Source organism: Acomys minous (assembly GCF_964271855.1).
Source record: "Acomys minous genome assembly, chromosome: 8".
In the NCBI taxonomy this organism is placed as follows: Eukaryota; Metazoa; Chordata; class Mammalia; order Rodentia; family Muridae; genus Acomys; species Acomys minous.
The window spans coordinates 46,484,491-46,502,544 of NC_140489.1; the positions used below are offsets into that span (position 1 = coordinate 46,484,491).

The 18,054-nt window shown below is 44.2% G+C and overlaps 1 long non-coding RNA gene across 1 annotated transcript in view; it reads right to left on the reverse strand.

Annotated features, from left to right (window-relative positions):
- Positions 1–3,949: 3,949 nt before the first annotated feature.
- The window catches only part of LOC311602822, a 71,205-nt gene continuing 57,100 nt past the window's right edge, over positions 3,950–18,054 (reverse strand). Inside the window, exons 2-3 of the long non-coding RNA XR_014780860.1 lie at positions 8,238–8,369; positions 3,950–4,096 (exon numbers count right to left, since the gene is read on the reverse strand). This is a non-coding gene — a long non-coding RNA (uncharacterized lncRNA). The remainder of the gene's footprint in view (positions 4,097–8,237; positions 8,370–18,054) is intronic.

Below are 18,054 nucleotides of genomic sequence, written 5' to 3' on the forward strand. Positions count from 1 at the left end.
GATGGCACCACTACAAATATATGTCTTAGAAATGCTATACTTAGCTCTTTCCTCTTTTTACCTTCTCACCACAAAATGAAAGCCAGTTCAGAAAAATCACCCAAGGGTTCAGCGTAGTGATGTGTTACACGGAGAACCCCTCAGTCACCTACGGAATACCTTGACATGCCCTATCTAGGTTTGTGTCTTTCCTTCTGTACAAAACTCACCACCACACTGACTTCCAGAGTGCAATAGGCTTGTGTTTTCTTGCACCATTGGGACATGAAAGCAGCTCCCTAATACGCTTATCTGTTTGCATCTTTGACCTGTCTGTCAAGTACCTCACGTTCAACAGGCTCCCTTTTCTGTCCCTTTCTTAAACACTTAGCAGGCATGTGACCTGTAGACCTCCTAGCATCTGGCCCCTACTGACTGCACACTGAGGTACAGATCACCGTGTTCTCTGCCTCCCAGCTCTCCTCAGATAGGAACTGGATCCAGAGAGCTGGTGAGTCTCCAGTTTGCTCCTTGGCAAGTTCCTGGGTGGTGACTTGTCCTCTCATCCCGAGCCATGTAATGTCTGCTTGTTCCTCTTTCTCTCATGATAGCAGCTGTCCATGCTCTGTGCCAAGACTCATTGACTCAGACTAGACTGCAAGGCGGTGGGATCCAGCCCTTCCATCTCTTTCTCATTTATTAGATATTCTACTGGAACGCACTCATAGAGATGCCCTTTTCTTAAAATCACAAACTTGGAAACCATAACATATAGCAAAATACCAGTAAGACAAAAAGAGTGCCCAAGCAAAGCAACGTAAGACAAAATGCCCACAGAATACCATTGCACTCGTGTTGTGTTGGCTGTTTACTGTGAGGCATGGAGTCTTCCCTTAAGTCTGGTTAATATACCCAGTGAGACCCCACTGGGTTTTTCTTTGTTTCGTTTTGCCTTTTAAAAAATTCTGTTTTTGTTATTGTTGCCTGTTTTTTTTTCTAAACAGAGAAAGGGTATGGAGCTTGGTAGGGGGAAGAGGGGATGATCTGGGAGGAGCTAGTGGAGGAGAAACTGTGTTCAGAATATAGTGTAGGAGATTGTTTTCCAATAAACAATTTTTTAAAAAGCTTTCCTCATTTGTCTCATTACTTAGTGGGACTTGCACACATCAAAAGCAGAACACTTATTCTTTCTATTTACCTACAGCTTCCCCTAAAGTCAATTGACTCCTTTATCTTCTGAAGAGATCAAGTTTTAACATGACATCAAAAATTAGCATCTGCAGAGGACTGACTCCGGGAACACCCATGGGTACTAAGATCACAGATGCTCAAGTTCCTTATAGGAAATACAAGGCATTTGCACAGAAGCTGTGCACATCCTCTGAAATACTTCAGATCGTGTCAAGTTTACTTACAGCCCCAATACCACTGGAATGCTGGGTAAATGGCTGTTCCTTTGCATCACTTAGGGAATGAGTACAAGAAATAAAACATGGCAGGTGCAAATGGTTTCTTCTTTTAAAAAAAAATCTACAGCTAATTGAATCCACAGATATGAATCACAGATAGAGGAACAGATGCCCTTGTTATCTTTTTTTTTTTAATTAGTTGATGAGGTTTGAATAATTACAATTATTCTTCTTGAAGCTCAGAATTTCCCTTCTTTGGTCAGAGGGCATCTCTTCAAGTGAACTCCCGAGTGTTTCTGATGTGATCTGGTGGCTCCCAACGGCTTCCGCCACCAGCTGGCAGGACAAGATGAGAAACGTCTTGTGCATTTCCCAACCCAACCCAAGCAGTGTCCACTTTTCTAACACCCTTTAGGGAGAGTATTTTCTAATGTTCTGGGCCACATCTGGACATCACACAGGGATGTTACAACCCCTGAGTTGGTCATTGTGTTTAAGCCTTGTTCGTTAGGAAATCCACGCAAGCACACGTATACAACCAATATGCAGATACTGCCTGCCTTTTGCATGCATGCTGCACCCAAGCCAAAGACCATTTATTTGAATGACGTGTTTTGTCCCTCACTTCTAAGCTAGACTCCCACCAGCACAGCCCACTATTTGACACCCAGCAGCTCACCTTGATGTTTTAAAAGCTTAGAAGGGGAAGCATGTCTTCAATTCCATCAGAAAGTCATTCTAAGAATCCCTTTCCGTGTTCTCTTCCTCTCCTCTCCCTCTTCCCCTTCTCTTTCTTCCCTCCCTCGCTCCCTCCCTCCTTCCCTCCCTCCCCCCTCCCCAGTGCCCTCCTTTTCATATTAGTTAAGAAAATATCTGCTATGAGGACACTATATCTGATAGTCCATTTCTACAACACGAGGCACGTGCGTGTGCATGTTGGGGTGGGGCACGTGCGTGTGCATGGTCCGGGGAGGCTCTGCTGGAAGTGCAGGCTGCTTCTGAGGAGAAAAGCCAGCCCACCGGCACTTTGCTCTTGCACTGAAAGTTGCCTAGTTTCAAGTCCAGACTGAAGAATGCTCAGTACAGATCATAGCCAGGCCACTCTTCGTTAAGGGAACTGACACGTATGTGACTATGCGTCCTATTTGGCTGAAATACGAGGCTGGAAAAGAAGCAGTAGGGGTTTGGAGGAGCACCGCAGTAAGGAAGGATAAGAAACACGAAAACAGAATGGCCTCTGTACACGCAGATAGTCCATACTCCGTTTCTGCTTCCCTCTGACAGGAGCTGAAGAAAGACTCAGCTTTAAGACTACATGCTCCTGAAAGCAGGCCCAGCATCTAAGCACCACACGGCACAATTCACGTGAAAGTCTCTCACGTGCTGCAGTACACTATGTAAATGAACCAACTGTAAAGACTTTGAGATATTACTTAATTACATTCAAAACTTTGTCTTTCATAATTACCTTGGCCGAGCCTATGTGCCCTTGCATGTCTTTTTCAAATGAAAGGCACAGGCACGTGAGAGCACCAGGGCTGGCTGCCACAGCGTGCCCACAGGGACGCCAGTGGGATGACTGTGATCGTCATTATCTTCATAAAAGAAAGACCTGGAGGTTGAAATGGGGCCAGCCCCCTGGGCTTCCCCCGCAAGAGAAAGCACAGGGCACAACCTTCCTAGGCACACAAGTGCATACATGCCCTTCGTTGTTTACCAGAGCTCAGGCCACAGGGAGTTTAAATAGAGAGGCACCAGGTCTCCAGAAAGTTCTAGGCGAATAGAATCCTGTAATAGGGCACTGGGACCTTGAGGAGAAGAGAGAGACAGAGACAGAGACAGAGACAGAGACAGAGACAGAGACAGAGACAGAGACACAGAGAGACAGAGAGAGAAAAAGAAAAAAGCAGGAAGAACATGATCTGTCTGGGAAACTGAAAACAAATGAGATGGAATGTGGACGGACTTCCTGTAAGCCTGTAATTATGCAGGTTTATGGGTGGGAATCATGGCGACCCTGAGCTACCCTATGGAAGAGACTTCCTTGGGTGGAACGGAGTGAGGAAGAACCTATAAAACAAGAGGGGAATGCTGTGATTGTGAATGGCGTGAGCTGACGTCTTTCGGGACATCATTGCTTTCCCGAGACCGGACTCTGACTTGTGGAACAGACCTTTCCCAGAAGGCCATGAGAGCTATCCCCCCACGTATGCCCGCAGCAACCACATCTGCACTTACAGGTGTTCTTCATGGAATTTCCCTAAAGCAACTGAGAGAGAATTGGGAATGCATGACCCAGGGCTATGCAACAGAATTAACTTACACAGTTCACTCAGATTTCCTCCATCGTGAGAGGAATGGCAAAGCAAATGACAGAAAGACGTGGCTTCGAAAGCAGATTCCCAGATTGCCTTCCAATGCAATGCGAAGATGAGAGACAACCGAGGGGAAAGAATATGATCAAAGTATATTGTAAGAAATAAGTTAACTATGAATAAATAAAAATGAATAAAATTAAACACACAGAGATTACAGAAAATCAGACTCCACCAAAAAGAAGTCCCTACATTTTAATATACACACGTCAGAGGTAAGTTGCTGGCCAACTGCAGCGTGTTCACTTGAGTCCCCGTCTCTTCTCTTCCTCCTCCTTTCTCTTTCTCTCTCGCAGTTCAACTCAGTGACCCAGAAACACCCTCTGTTTCTTCCTGTTGAAAAGAACATAAGTCTGCCACCCAAAGTAACTGGCATCATGAAGAACCCCTGTACCCCAGCTCTAGTACCACGTGTTCCTTAGCTCCAAGGACAGCATCTTCCTGTCACTGCAGGAGAGCCATGGCTTTCTGAAAGAAAAAAAAAAGCAGAAGCACGGACATCTGTGGGCCTCACGGCGTGCGTTTCACCTGCTTGGCTTTGTGCCCACAGCTACCTCTTCTTGGCTCTCTAGTTCTGCCCTGCTCCTTTCTCCCAACCATTTCCCAATTTTTCATGCCAGTGGCCATGAGGTGCTGCTGCCTACATTTCTGACTGCGGGGTACTGTTCTTGGGTCTCCTGACTGGTGGCCTCATCTCCCCCACAGTCAGCAGAACTCAGTCCTCACAGGTCTAAAAGCAATCAACAAATTGGGTCATACCTGCCATCCCTTTTGCGGGGAAGAAATTCTAAAGTCACCTTGCTGTCACGTCATAGGCTCCAAGTACGTCAGGAATGCAAAGACATAAAGGAAGGGATTGTGTTGTAGAGGCAACTAGAGGGGTGCTCCAGGGAAAGGGCTTCTAAAGCTTCAGGAAGATTTCCTCAGTGTGTTATAGCTAGAGAAGACTGTCTTTTCACATAAAGAAAAAACAATTAACCGGAACCAGTAAGAACCTGAAGCTCTACAGTTAGTATATTCACAGGTATGACACTTAAACAAAAGCTAGACTTGAATCAAAAAAGCAGCGTTGGCCTTTGGTTGAACAAACAAGATATTTAAAGCAAATCAAAATAATCTTATGTACGGATGCAGGGAGAGGAGTCGTTGTACCTCTGTGTGGATGGAGAAACCCTAGGTGTCAAGGGCCTTCATTCTCAAGACAGCTCAGAATGGGAGGAAGCTCAGAAGGTGAGGAGCAGGTCTGAGGTAGAGCTGCAGCTCCAGCTCACCCACAGGACACTTGCTGGGACTAAAGATGAACCACAGTGAGCCAGCAAAGTTCACCACAGGTTGGAAGGAGTGGGAAAATGGGGATTGATTGTGACCAATGAGACACTAGAACAGATGATACGGGAACCTCAGAAAAGAGAACCATCCAGAAAAGATCAAGAGCAAATAGCTCTGATCTCTGGTGGGAAGCAAAGAGCCATGAGCTCCTCTCCAGAGGACAATGTGCTGGAAGGAGGGTTTAGGGCAGTTGTTCTTAACCTGTGGGTCATGACCCCCACAGGGGTAGCATATCACATATCTTGCATGTCTGATATTTGTACTATGATTCATAACAGTTGCAAAATTACAGTTATGAAGTAACAACAACATTATTTTGTGGTTAGAGATTACCACAGCATGAAGAACTGTATTGAAGGGTGGGCGTGTTAAAAGGGTTGAGAACCATTGGCTTAGGGGGTCTTAATGCTCCATGTGCTTGTGGTTGGAACAGGCAGTCTGTACATTCCCAAGTGCAGCATGGAGCACAGAAATGCCTCCCAACAGTTGAATCTGAGCAACTTATGGGGCTATCTGCTATTCATGGTGCCAATAGTTATCAGTTTCCTCATCTATAAAATGGGGATAGGCGTAGCATTGCCTCACTTAAGGTTTGTGTGAACTCTATAGAGCTTAGTGCCTGCAAAAACAGTGCCTGCAACATGAATACGTGTGACCAAAGTCCTCTAAGCTTCATCAGCTGGGGTTGTAATAGAACAAGTCCCCTTGTGACTTAAATACAGCAAGTGTGGGGACATATTACTTCTATCTTAAACCAGTGATCTAGTAGTCATGTCTGGTATCAGCAGTCAAGTGTGCTCTGTTTCTGACCCTTTTTTTCATATCTCATATTTTATCTATTTTATATCTTATCTATTATGTGGGGGGGGCATGAAAAAGTGAAACTCAGAGGACAACCCCCAGGAGTTTGTTTTCTCCTTCTACCATGTGGACCTTGATCATATTTTCCACTGAACCCTAGGCTAAAAAGAGAACCCATTGGGGATTGAGATGAGGTCATAGGTTTGATGGCAGTCACCTTTGCCCTCTGAGCCATCTCTCTAGCCTCTTTTCATAGGTGAATGGTGTATACTAACTATAATGTAATTATAAACTAATTCCATTGTGAAATTTTATATTTATATAAAACTTACTTTGGTCATATTTACCTCCTATTATTCTCTCTTGTGCCCCCTTTCCTCTTTTCAAACAGTCTCCCCTGTACTCTCATGTCTTTCATGCATATGAAAGAAAAAATGCAGTATCTGTCTTTCCAAGTCTGACTTCTTCCACTTAACATGATAATCTCCAGCTCCACCACCCACTTTCCCATAACAACATGACTTCATTCTTCCTTATGGGTGGACAATACTTCATTGTCTATATACACCACAGTTTTCATCATATGAATTAATACATAGGCTGATTTTTATAACATAGCTATTGTGAATAGTGCCGTAATCTACACAAGTATGAAGGTGTCTGTAGTACATGGCAGCTTTGATTCCTTTGACTATATAGCCAGGCGGTACTCTTAGTTTCTTTGTTTTTAAGGATTATTTATATTATGAGGGTTTTCACCAAGGCCAGAAGGAGGGATTGGATCCCTTAGAGCTGAAGTAACAGGAGTTTGTAGTATGTCTGGCTTCTTATGTGGGGCCTAGGATATGGACTCCTGTCCTTGTGATTATGCAACAAGCCCTCGTAGCCACTGAACCATTTCTCCAGCCCCCTGATTTTAGATTTTGTTTTGAGACTGGCTCATACTGGTTTCTGTGCTGGCTGCATTAATTAACATGTTCTTGTTCTGTACTTTAACAAATAGGTAATTTGCTCATAAAAGGCATCTCTAGAAGTTGCCAAGATCTTCAATTTCTTTTACAGAATAGAAATCAGTCTGTGGGAAAGCCTGCTTTGATTCAGAATGTAAAATATTGACAGGTTTGAGGGTACAGCCCTTCACTCTCTTTGCAGCAATGTACATTTTTGGTGCTGAAGCTGTGGTCAGTTAAGCCCTAGGATGAGTTCATGTAGAACTGTGTGGTCTGGCCTCCTCACAGCCCAGGTCACAGCTTCCCTAGGAAGATAAAAACTTCTTTCATCCTCACAGTAAGCGCTCTGCAAATGCCTCACCAGGCATTCTTGAAAGGGTGAAATATCTTCCTTTCCATTCTATACAGAATAAACAGAGCCATGCATGCTGATAAGGAGTTGCTCAGGGCCCTAGCAGCAGGAATGCAAAGAGGATACTGTGCCAAATCATTATGTCAAGGCCAAGGGTGCTGAGTGCAGCAGTATAGGAGATACAGCTCCCGTGTGGGCTACCCACTCTGCAGGAAGCTGGTCCTTTCCGCTGCCCAGCAGGGTCTACCTGTATGAAAAGTGAATAATGCTAGGGCAATGGTAGGACAGCTGAACCTGCCTTTCTGAACATTGCATGAAAAAGGCCACGCCAGACTCTAGAAGGAAAGACTTCATTTACCAGTCACGACCCTCAGTGTTCTTTATATAATTAGCAGGCATCGGTTCTGTATGATGGGTTATTTTAATGGTGGTATGTATGTTGTACCCATTAACCCTGGAGTGCCTTATACTTACCCCCATGTCATGGTTAACTTCTTGGAGAGAATCTCGAAGGCTGACTATTCACAGCATTATTGCTCTGGGAATACTAACGTGTTTCAAATCCAAGTGACTGGCACACACGGGGGTTGGGGTTGGGGGTGGGTTTGTCTCGGAGTAACTTGAGAAGCACATGGTTAAACAAAAATCACTGGGTCTCTGCTGCAGGTCTTCTCAAATTCTTTATTGTGCATGTCTGACTGCCATGTGCATGTTTTGTGTTCATATTGTAGATTTTTTTAATAATTTATTTATTTATTATGTATACAACATTCTGCCTGCCTATGTGCCTGTTGGCCAGAAGAAGGCACCAGATCTCATTATAGATAGTTGTGAGCCACCATGTGATTGCTGGGAATTGAACTCAGGACCTTAGGAAGAGCAGACAGTGCTCTTAACCTCTGAGCCATCTCTCCAGCACCATATTGTAGATTTTATATGTATCACGTGTCTGCCTTGTGAATGTGCCTCTCTATGTGGGTACCTGTTATATGTGTCATCTTATACTTTACAGAGTAAAAAATGGGAAACCTTATCTACTTACACTTCTCAGATGTGCTTTTTTATAGACCCGGCTGGCCTCGAACTCACGGAGATCTGCCTGCTTCTGCCTCCCAGAGTGGTGGGATTACAGGTGTGCCACCACGCCTGGCTTCATAAACTGGATTTTCATTTGCTGCATTAAAAAAACAACAACAATGTGCTTTTAGACTTGGTGGAACAATTCCTTGCAACTATCTTTGGTTCTAAGAAATGTGTCTGGGTTTACATAGAACAAACACCTATAAAGCGCACGTAATTTCCTATCAAGTCTGTAGCCAATCTGAGAAGCATCCATCTGAAAACTGAATAATTAGGACTTGATGTAAATGATGCCAGTCCCTTACACAGTGTCCAGAAAGAAACATGGCACTAATGCAGACTTTACTCATTAGGTCTTTATACAAAGCAAATTATAGGCAAGAGCGTTTTAGGAACATCCATTCAAAAGTGGTCTCTGTTTGTTTTCATTGGTGTTTTATTTCTTTCTCATGACTGTAATGAATGGTTCCTAAAACCCCAAGGGTCCTCAAGTTCATTCCCGGCCTTGCCAATCCTGTTAACAGCAAGCCCAGTGCCTTGATTTCCTCTCCTGGCACATCTCATAGCACAGGCACTGGCAGTTTTCTTTCCAGCCTTTCTAATCTCCCAGCAACAGCCGAAGAAGCAATGATAAACAGAGGTAGCCATGGCCACTGTGCCAAGTCCCTCCACCCCATGTCTGTGCTGCACCCCCACCCCCCATTAACTAACTCTGTGATTCTAAGTCTGGTGCATCAATCCACTGCCAACATTTTTTTTAAGCTAATGGAAATTTCATTAACTCTAACACCAAACAGCTTTGCTTTTAACCCAAACACATTACTTATTATAACTATTCTTTTAAGACTGTCCCAGGCTGATCAGAAAGTTGACCCAGCTAATGAACTAGAAATGAAGGAGAGAATGACTTCTCCTTGAAAAATCCAGCTTAGGCACGAGCCAGAAGTCCTCAGAACATGGAGGGCATAGAGAAGAACAACAGTGAAAATGCTTGCCATGGTGAGACAAACACGTCCTCTACCAGCAAGAGAAACTCCTCCTCAGAGTGGGTCTCCTCCTAACTTATACTGTGCTGTCCAGTCCTCCCAACGCGCAAATCGATGCCATTTTCTTTTTTACTCCCGTGTCACAGTTAAAAGGCTTAGAGATGTTCAGCAATTTGTCATGGCCAAATAGGTGAGGTGCAAACCTGCCATTTCACACATTCCACCCTGACAGGGAGGCTGTATCAAATCTCTGTCACTGTGTAACAAATTGGCCACCGGGTTAGTGGCTTCAAACTAATACACCCATCATCCTGTAGCTTTTGTGGTCTAGAGTCACCTGTCACTGCTCAGAGTCATAGGAGGTGCAGAGCAGGGATGGCCCCACCTGAGCTGCTTCTGGAGTACACTCTGCGCATTGGATTGAGGCTTTTTTATTTATCTGGCCCCCTGGTCTTAGCTAAGAGCTATTCAAGCTCTATCAGACCACCACAGCCCTCTGTCACGTGGTACCTACTATTTCAAAGCCAGAAAGAGACTCTTCTTTCCAGTTGGCCATAAGGTCACAAGGGAATCTAATAATATAACCAGCGGCTAGCTAGCCCATTGTCTGCCCATATTCTGTTCTCTAAAAGCAGCCCGGGGTTCTGTCAACACTCAGAAGGAATTTATACAAAAGTGACTCACTAGGGTTCATCTTTTAACTGTGCCTCTGTATGCACTAACGTCTCTGTTTCTGTTTTTTCTTTATTTAGTTGATGACTATTGTCTGCCTCACAGAAGCATCAAAGCATCGAGTTGAAGTTAACGTGTATGCCTTTCCACAGCCGACACTGAATTAAAGGAGACAGTATGGACCCATAAGCTTGAGGTTTTCATGTTTACAGAAAGTCTGTGACTTCATTGTTGAGTAATTTGAGGTCAATGGCAAATGAATTCCCAGTAAATGAAGAGTTTAGCTTAGCACTTGACTCTAAAGACCAATTTTCCAGTAGACAGTTTATGTACTAGTGAAGTTATTTGAAAATAAACAAGGACCATTTGAGGGGGGAGTTATTCCAGCTAGTATTCACACCAACTGGGGATGATTTTAAGGGAGCACCAGGCTGAAACTGGCCCCTTTATTAAGGCTGTTGTGACAGCCTCCAGGATGGGCGTTTATAATCATCCAACAGCTCAGAGGCACTGCTATGGATGGGACCACCGAGGGACAGCTCTTCTCAGCGCACTATTACACTGGCTTTGCTGAGCAAGTCCTTCAGGGTTACCAAGAGGAACATATACACGTTATTAGCAAGTAGAAACCTTCATTACAAAGAAACATGGGAAGATTCGGCAGAAGGGGGTAAAAGCTGACCGTAGCGCCAAGTATTCAATGCACCCAGGTTTAAAAACATGCAGTGATGTTCCCTTGCTGTCACTTCAGTCAAAAGCACAACCATCCATTGGGTGGCCGACCTTCTCTGTGGTCACCTTTTACTCCTATGCTCTTTTCAACAGAGGCTCTGGTTGGGTCAGTTAGCACAGCATGGTACCAAAAGATTCTATGAACACAATTTCTCCCAACCTCCTAAGACGATTGGTTTCCTCACACCCTGCACAGGGTAGAGTTGACTTCTCACCTCGTCTTCAGGTGGCAGTGAGCTAACAGGAGCTACTGCTGCTCCAGAGAGCCTCAGCACAGCTAGTTACTGACTGCAGTGTGATGGCAGAAACCATGAGGGCTGTTCAGTTAAAAGATGATGTGTAAGTCAGGGCCTTTACAAATGTCTTAGGGCTGGGAGATGGCTCAGTAGGTAAAGATGCTTGCTGCCCAAGCCTGACTGCCTGAGTCTGGATCTCCGGAACCCAGGTTAAAGCTGCACACAATGTCTATAACCATGAACGCCTCTCAGGAGAGCGCTCTGTAGGAAAGTAGGGACAAGAGGATCTCCAGATGCAGGTGGAAAGGTGAGAACCAACACCCAGAAGCTTCCCTTTGACCTCCACACACACACCAACCTCCTCCTCATATACTTGAAGATGAAAAGGTCAACACGAAAGAAAACTACCTCTGTGAGAACATGTTACAGTGCGGTTTCTAGCCACAATCAGAAACAAATGCCCGATAATAGGGGATCAAAAGTAAAGTACACCAATTCTTAAATGGGAAAAATTGTATAATTGGAGGGAAGGAGAAAGGGACATAGGTAGATAAATAGATAGATAGACAGATAGACAGATACATAGATACATAGATAGATGAGCAAGCAAAGCTAATATAGCAATGCTACTACAGAATTGATAGCCATAGCTATAGGGAGGGTGAAGCCATGGGAACATAGAGCATGAGAGGAAGAGAAAGGCCAGGTAGATTTTTGGAAAATACAATTAATTAAGAAGTAGCAGTGTTCTGGACTGAAGCACACATTTGTGTACTGACGATCTAACCTCCCCATATGATGCACTCAGTTGGTTGCAGGAGCCTTTGGGAAACAATTATGTTGGCATGAGGTCATGACAGTAGCACCCCTGTGGTGACATCAGTGCCTTTATAAGAAGAGACACAGGAGAATCTCTCTCTTCCTCTTTCTTTCCTTCCTTCCTTCCCCCATCCCTTCCTCTCTACCATGCAAATATGTAGCAAGAAGCTGGCTAGCTGCTGGCTGCATGTCATAGTGACCTCCAGAAACTGAACATCCTGTCTGACTCCTTGGCCATGGATGTCCAGTCTCTGAAACTGAGAGGACATAAGCTGACAAAGCCACCATTCCCTGTTTTGTTCTGATGGCTTGTGTTAACTAACACAGTTCTAAAACATAGTATTCTTCATAGAAACAGAGACGGGAGTACTAAGACTTGAAACTGAAACAGGAACTAGTGATTAAAAATGAGAGACGGAGAGAATGAGCCAATAAGTGATAGCAAGCAACAGGACAGCTGTTGGCTAAGCTAAGCTGGCCTGGACGGAAGGCCCTTCAAAAGACAAGAGCAAACAACACTCAAGGGAGCAGAGGACAAAAGAATTATTGCCAGGGTGAGGGTGGACAGGGAGAGGAAGATGGTGGTGGAAGGGGGCAAATTCTAGTTAGATGGATGGATACGTTCTGGAAAAGCAATCAGAGGGTGGACCGTCCATAGCTTTATGAAAATATGAGTATGCGAGATAAAAGAAACGCTCATTTGCATGATCTAGCCATTTTACAAGGTAGCCAAATGAAAACATTTTAAGAATCAGAGTTATCACAGCAAAAAAGAGGTGTTCTGTTTTCTTTTGTTATTATTCATTTTTAACCTTGGCCAGGTTAGAAGTTAGCGTCTCATCCACCTTGTACCTGACAGAGGAAGTGGCGCACAGAGTGAGGGGAAACAACACTCAGGCAAGCCGCCTGGAGAGGGAAGAAAATGCAGTGCAGAGCTGCTGAGGGAACAGCACAAACAAACCATCCCATTTTAAGATGGGCGAATGGCTATGTAGACATTTCTTAAAAAGAGGAGATCCAAAAGGGCAGCAGCTATAAGGAAAAAGCCAAACGACAACAATGTAAAAATAACAAAGCAACAAATTTTATCACCTCTGAGCATCAGGGAACGCAGATCAGAATCACTATGGCATGGCCTTCCGTTCCAGTTAGAAAGAGTCTTTAGAAATGGTTTCCATTGAAATTGAATTACATTGCTTCTCTTTCTATTTCTTCCCTCAGTTTCCCCCAGCTATTCCCTCAAACCCCTCCTAGGTCTCCACACTCTCAACATAGCCTCCTTTTCTTTGAATATTATTGTTACACACACACACACACACACACACACACACACACATATAGGTTTGGGTGTGTGTGGGCACAAATACATATAAATACAAGCTGCTGAATCTATTCTTGTTGTGTGTATGTGCTATCATGGCTGACCACAGTGGTTAGACAGCTAATGTGGGACTCATCCCTAGAGCCGGCTGACTCTCCTTCTCTCAGCAGTCACTAGCTGCCTGTGGTTCTTTCAAGACGTGGGGCCTCTTGAAATTGTTCCCTTCCCATGCTAACATGCCCGTCGACACCGCCGTTGTTCCAATCCTCTCTATGCAGCCATTTCTAGGAGTGGCTGTCTCACAGGGGCCTCCCTGGTGTCCTGGCTTCTGCAATCTTTCTACTTCCTCTTCCACGGTGTTCCCTGAGAGACAGATGCAGGAGCTGTGCTGCAGGTACAGCCAGTGCGACTGGGCTCCCCCAAATCCATGGAGTTCTCCATTATGTCCAGTCGTGTTTCTCTGTGATGGTCTCCATTTCCTTTGATGAGGGATGGTAGCTATACGGCTCTGTGGTGATAAGGATGAGATTTAGAATGGAGTAGGAATTAAGCCGGGCTGGCAACTTGGTAGTGCTAGAAAGACTTAGCAAAAGGAATAATATGCTGGCAAGCTAGTGGGGAAATGGGGCCTCTCATACACTGTTGGTGAGAAGAGAAATCAGTACAATCTTTTTTCAGAAAAATAAAATTAAAATGATAGAAGGCTTCTATATTAACAGGACTTCTATATTACCCAACAATCTCTTTAGTGCAGTGGTTCTCATCCTGTAGGTCATGACTCTTTTGGGGATCAAAAGACCCTTTCACAGGGGTCACATATCAGATAGCCTGCATATCAGACATTTACATTGCAATTAATAGCACTAGCAAAATTACAGTTATGAAGTAGCAATGAAAATAATTTTATGTTGGGGGGGGTCACCACATGATGAAGAACTGTATTAAATAGTCACAGAATCAGGAAGGTTGAGAACCACTCACCTAGTAGGTGTATTTAAAAGAAAAAAAATCAGTATTTCAAGTAGACATCCGCATTCATATGTTTGTTTAATCACTTATCGTAGGTCATAATGTACAATCAACTAGGTATTGAGATGAGAGGATTAAAAAATATGGTAGATATATTTAATGGAGTATTTATTCTGCTATTAAAAGAATAAAATTAAGTGATTTGCAACACAGGACATTTTACTAAATGAAATAAGCCAGAGATGAGAAGACAAACACCATATGTTCTCGCTTGCATGAGGAGGCCAAATAGTGAACCCCAGAGAAGCAGAGAACTAAAGCGGTTACCAGGGGGCCTTGGGAAGTTAGTGGAGGAAAGATAACAAACAGATGCTGAGGAGCAGTTGCATGGGGGATAACGTCGAACTTTCTAAGATGCACTAGGGCGAGCATGCTGAAAAACAATTACACATTTCAACAAGACAGTAGAGACTGTGAACACTCCTAACCCAAAGAAATGATAAATATCTTGCATGATGTACTTCACTTACCCCTGATCATTATATGTCTCACACACACACACACACACACACACACACACACACACACACACACTATATATATATATATCTTAGCCCATGAGTATGCATCACTATCCCTGTCAATTAAGTAAAATTGTGAAGGTGAATAGTGGAAGGTGACTGGAGATCAAGAGAAAATACTTCATGGAAGACATTTGAGTATATTTAGATGCTTCTGAGAAAGATGTGGCATTTCAATGTCTATAAATGTCCAAAAGGAGCCATGATTGAAGTCATGAGTTTTTTGAGGAAGAAGCCAGTGACTTGGCTGGAGATGGGAAGAGCCTACTGCTACCAAGAACAGAAACGAGTGAGGATGCAGTTGTAGGCTTCCACTCTCAGGGAGTGAGGCCAGTGTCTGCTTCTTTTTCCTGTCTGAGTGTGGAGTGGAGAAGGTTCCTTAGCTTTAGTCCGTCCTTCTACAACACTGTCAGAAATAAATAATGAATGGTATCTTCATTTCTTCATCATCATAGAAGAATGCGTTTGGGATCTTGATAGTCTAGAAATAGAATTATGTAATGTACAATAAAATATCTTAGGCCTCCAAACTGTACGTTAAAAACAAATCTTAATTTTGTTAAAATATTCTTTAATATATATTCATGGAAAAAGATACTGAAGAAGTATGAAAATATGAAAAGTTATTCCTTGTCTCTCAAAATGGCATTAGTTTTCTTTTTTAATAGAAATATCTTTGTGTGTGTGTGTGTGGTATGTGTGTGTGTGTGTGTGTGTGTGTGTGTGTGTGTGTGTGTGTGTACATACAGGTACAATCATCTGTGGTCTACCTAGAAAACAGAGAATGGGATTGAGTGTTTTCCTCTATAGCTTTTCTCCCTTTTTTTTTTTTTTTTGAGGCAGGCTCTGTTTCAGCTGGCCTAGATGGACAGCTAGCCCAGGGGTGTCTACTTGTTCCTGCCCACCCAGCCCTGGGGTTATGGGTCTGCACAGCTGGCCTGGCTTTTCTGTGGGTGTTGGGGATAAGAACTCCAAACACTGTGCTTATGTGGGTATGGATCACCACCCCAGCCCTCTATACAGTTTCTAAGTTTTCAGTAACAGCCATATTTTTTTCCATAACTGTATTTATAAAGTTTTTAAAAATTACAATAACAAAGACTTAAGGGGGCTAGTGTTTTAAAAGCGCCAACATGTAACACCCGCATATTCTCTAAGGCGGTAGGAACTGTTGAAATACTACGCAATCAAGTGGTTTGCGTTGGCACCATGTTGCTTTCTTCCTCTCCAAAAAGAAAAGCAGCAAAGTATTAATTTGTTTGCACTAGCATTATAATGATCTAGCCCCAGAAAGGAGCAGTGTAATTAAAACGGTGCCCGATTGCTTCTATTCATTTAAATGTGTTTCTATAGCAATATGGAAGCCGCACTTCCAGTTTTGAATACTAGCTAGGGGTTCAGTGTAGCCTTGGGTGGGCCTCTTCTTGTCCTGGTTTTCTCCTGTGTTGACTGAGATTGAAGCTCAGCTCATGCAATGCAGCCAAGATGATCAGACTAAATTAAATCAGATCTAGTGCAGCTGCGTGGCTGAAGGAGGCTGCGGGGGTGACTCCCCCCAGCATCCTCCAGACTCCGGCTTTATTGCCAGCAGCCCACACTAGCAGCAAAAGCCTAAACCAACTGGCTTGTTCTCAATGCCCGCAAGTGGCCGAACCACCTCTGCAGCTGGCGCCTGAGGGCACAGCTAGCTCCTGCTTGGCAGTGATGGCTGGTGGTTTCCAGGCCCCAGAAGTTCAGGTTTAGTTTCTAACGCTAGTGGTGAGATGCAGCCATGGTGTCCTCTGATTAGCCCGGTGCATCCAGCAGCCACTATGAGCTTAGCCTACCCCCGGGCCCTGCCTGGACATGTTCTGGATGCCTCTTTGAACAAACTCAAATAATAAGATTTTACGTCTCCAAATACCAAAAAGTACTTTTAGGTGATCTGGACTCGGCAGGCAGAATATTTTTCCAAACAAATGGTTCATCACTGATTCTTTTAGCTGAAAAAAATATATATATACATATAATAAAGGCAGACAGGGAGGGCGTCGTTGGAGAATGGAAGAAGCAAAGACGGTCTCTTTTTTTAGGATACCAATTCCTCAGTCAGACATGCACATGCTTCAAGCACAGAGCCATATGCACTGCTGCCATGTGCTTTAGGAATTAGAGAGAAAGGCAGAGCCGGTCCCCTGCGCTACACGCTGATGATTTCTACCAGAGAGCAAGCAGGGGGAGAGGACCCTAGTCTTCTTCATTCTTTTGAGACAGGGTCTAATGTGTATTCTAGGATGGCCTGAAACTTGCTCTGTGACTGAGGATGACCTTCATGTCTGATCCTCCTGCCTCCACCTCTTGAGTGCTGGGGTTATAAACATGTGCCTCCCCCACTCAGGCTAGAAATCCATTGCTTAGGGCAGTGGTTCATAACCTGTGGGTTGTGACCCTTTTAAGAGGAGGGTCAGACAACTCTTTCACAGAGGTCGCCTAAGACCATTGGAAAAAACATGGATATTTTCATTATGATTCATCACAGTAGCAAAATTACAGCATGAAGTAGCAATGGAAATAATCTTATGGTTGGAGGTCCCCATAGCATGAGCAACTGTATTAAGGGGCCACAGCATTGGGAAGATTGAAGATAGACCAGCATTCTATACACTGAGCTACACCTTCAGACCCCAGAAGTGCCCCTCGGAATTCATCACCAGAGGCTTGTGCCATTTGAATTTGGGTTTCTTGCGCTTTCTGGTACTAGCTGTTGACTTCAGGACCTTACCAGTGTCAGGTGGGTGCTCTCCCAAGATGCTGAACCCCTCTTCCCAGTCTTCTTCTTCTTCTTCTCCTCCTCCTCTTCTTCTTCCTCCTCCTCCTTCTTCTTTTTCTTCTTCTTCAGACATTGACAGGGAGTCCTGTGTGTGGTCAGTCACTTTGCCAATGGAGGGGAGTCAGTTAATCATTCTGGGGCCCAAGTCACTTCCTGCTTCCATAAACGTGGCTCTAAGGATTTATGTTGGCCAACATGGATCCACGTACCTACTTTGTGCCAGAAGAGCCAGGCCTGGGGAATCTTCATTGACCATTTACTTCTCGAGATCCATCTGACCTTTCACGGCATTGCTCAACAAATTATCAGGTCCCCCACTCCATCCCACCCCCTTGGCCAGCCCCACCTCCACTGTGCAGATATAACCCTAAACCTCAATTCTGCATCTTTATGCCTCTAAGAGTAGAGACAACCTACTGCTGTTTCCCTTTCTCCCAAGTCCCCCACCCCACCCTGCTCCATCCTCCTCTTTCTCTTTCTCCTTATCTTCTCCCAGCTAGTTCTCTCCCACCATAGCCCTAGTTAATGACATTTTCCAGCATTTGGGAATTCTGAATCAATTTGTCATTCCTCTTCCTAGAATCCATCCCCAGGGGTACTGATCACATGTGAAACAAATTTAGCCATCGTGCAAATCAGTTCTATGGCCAAGTT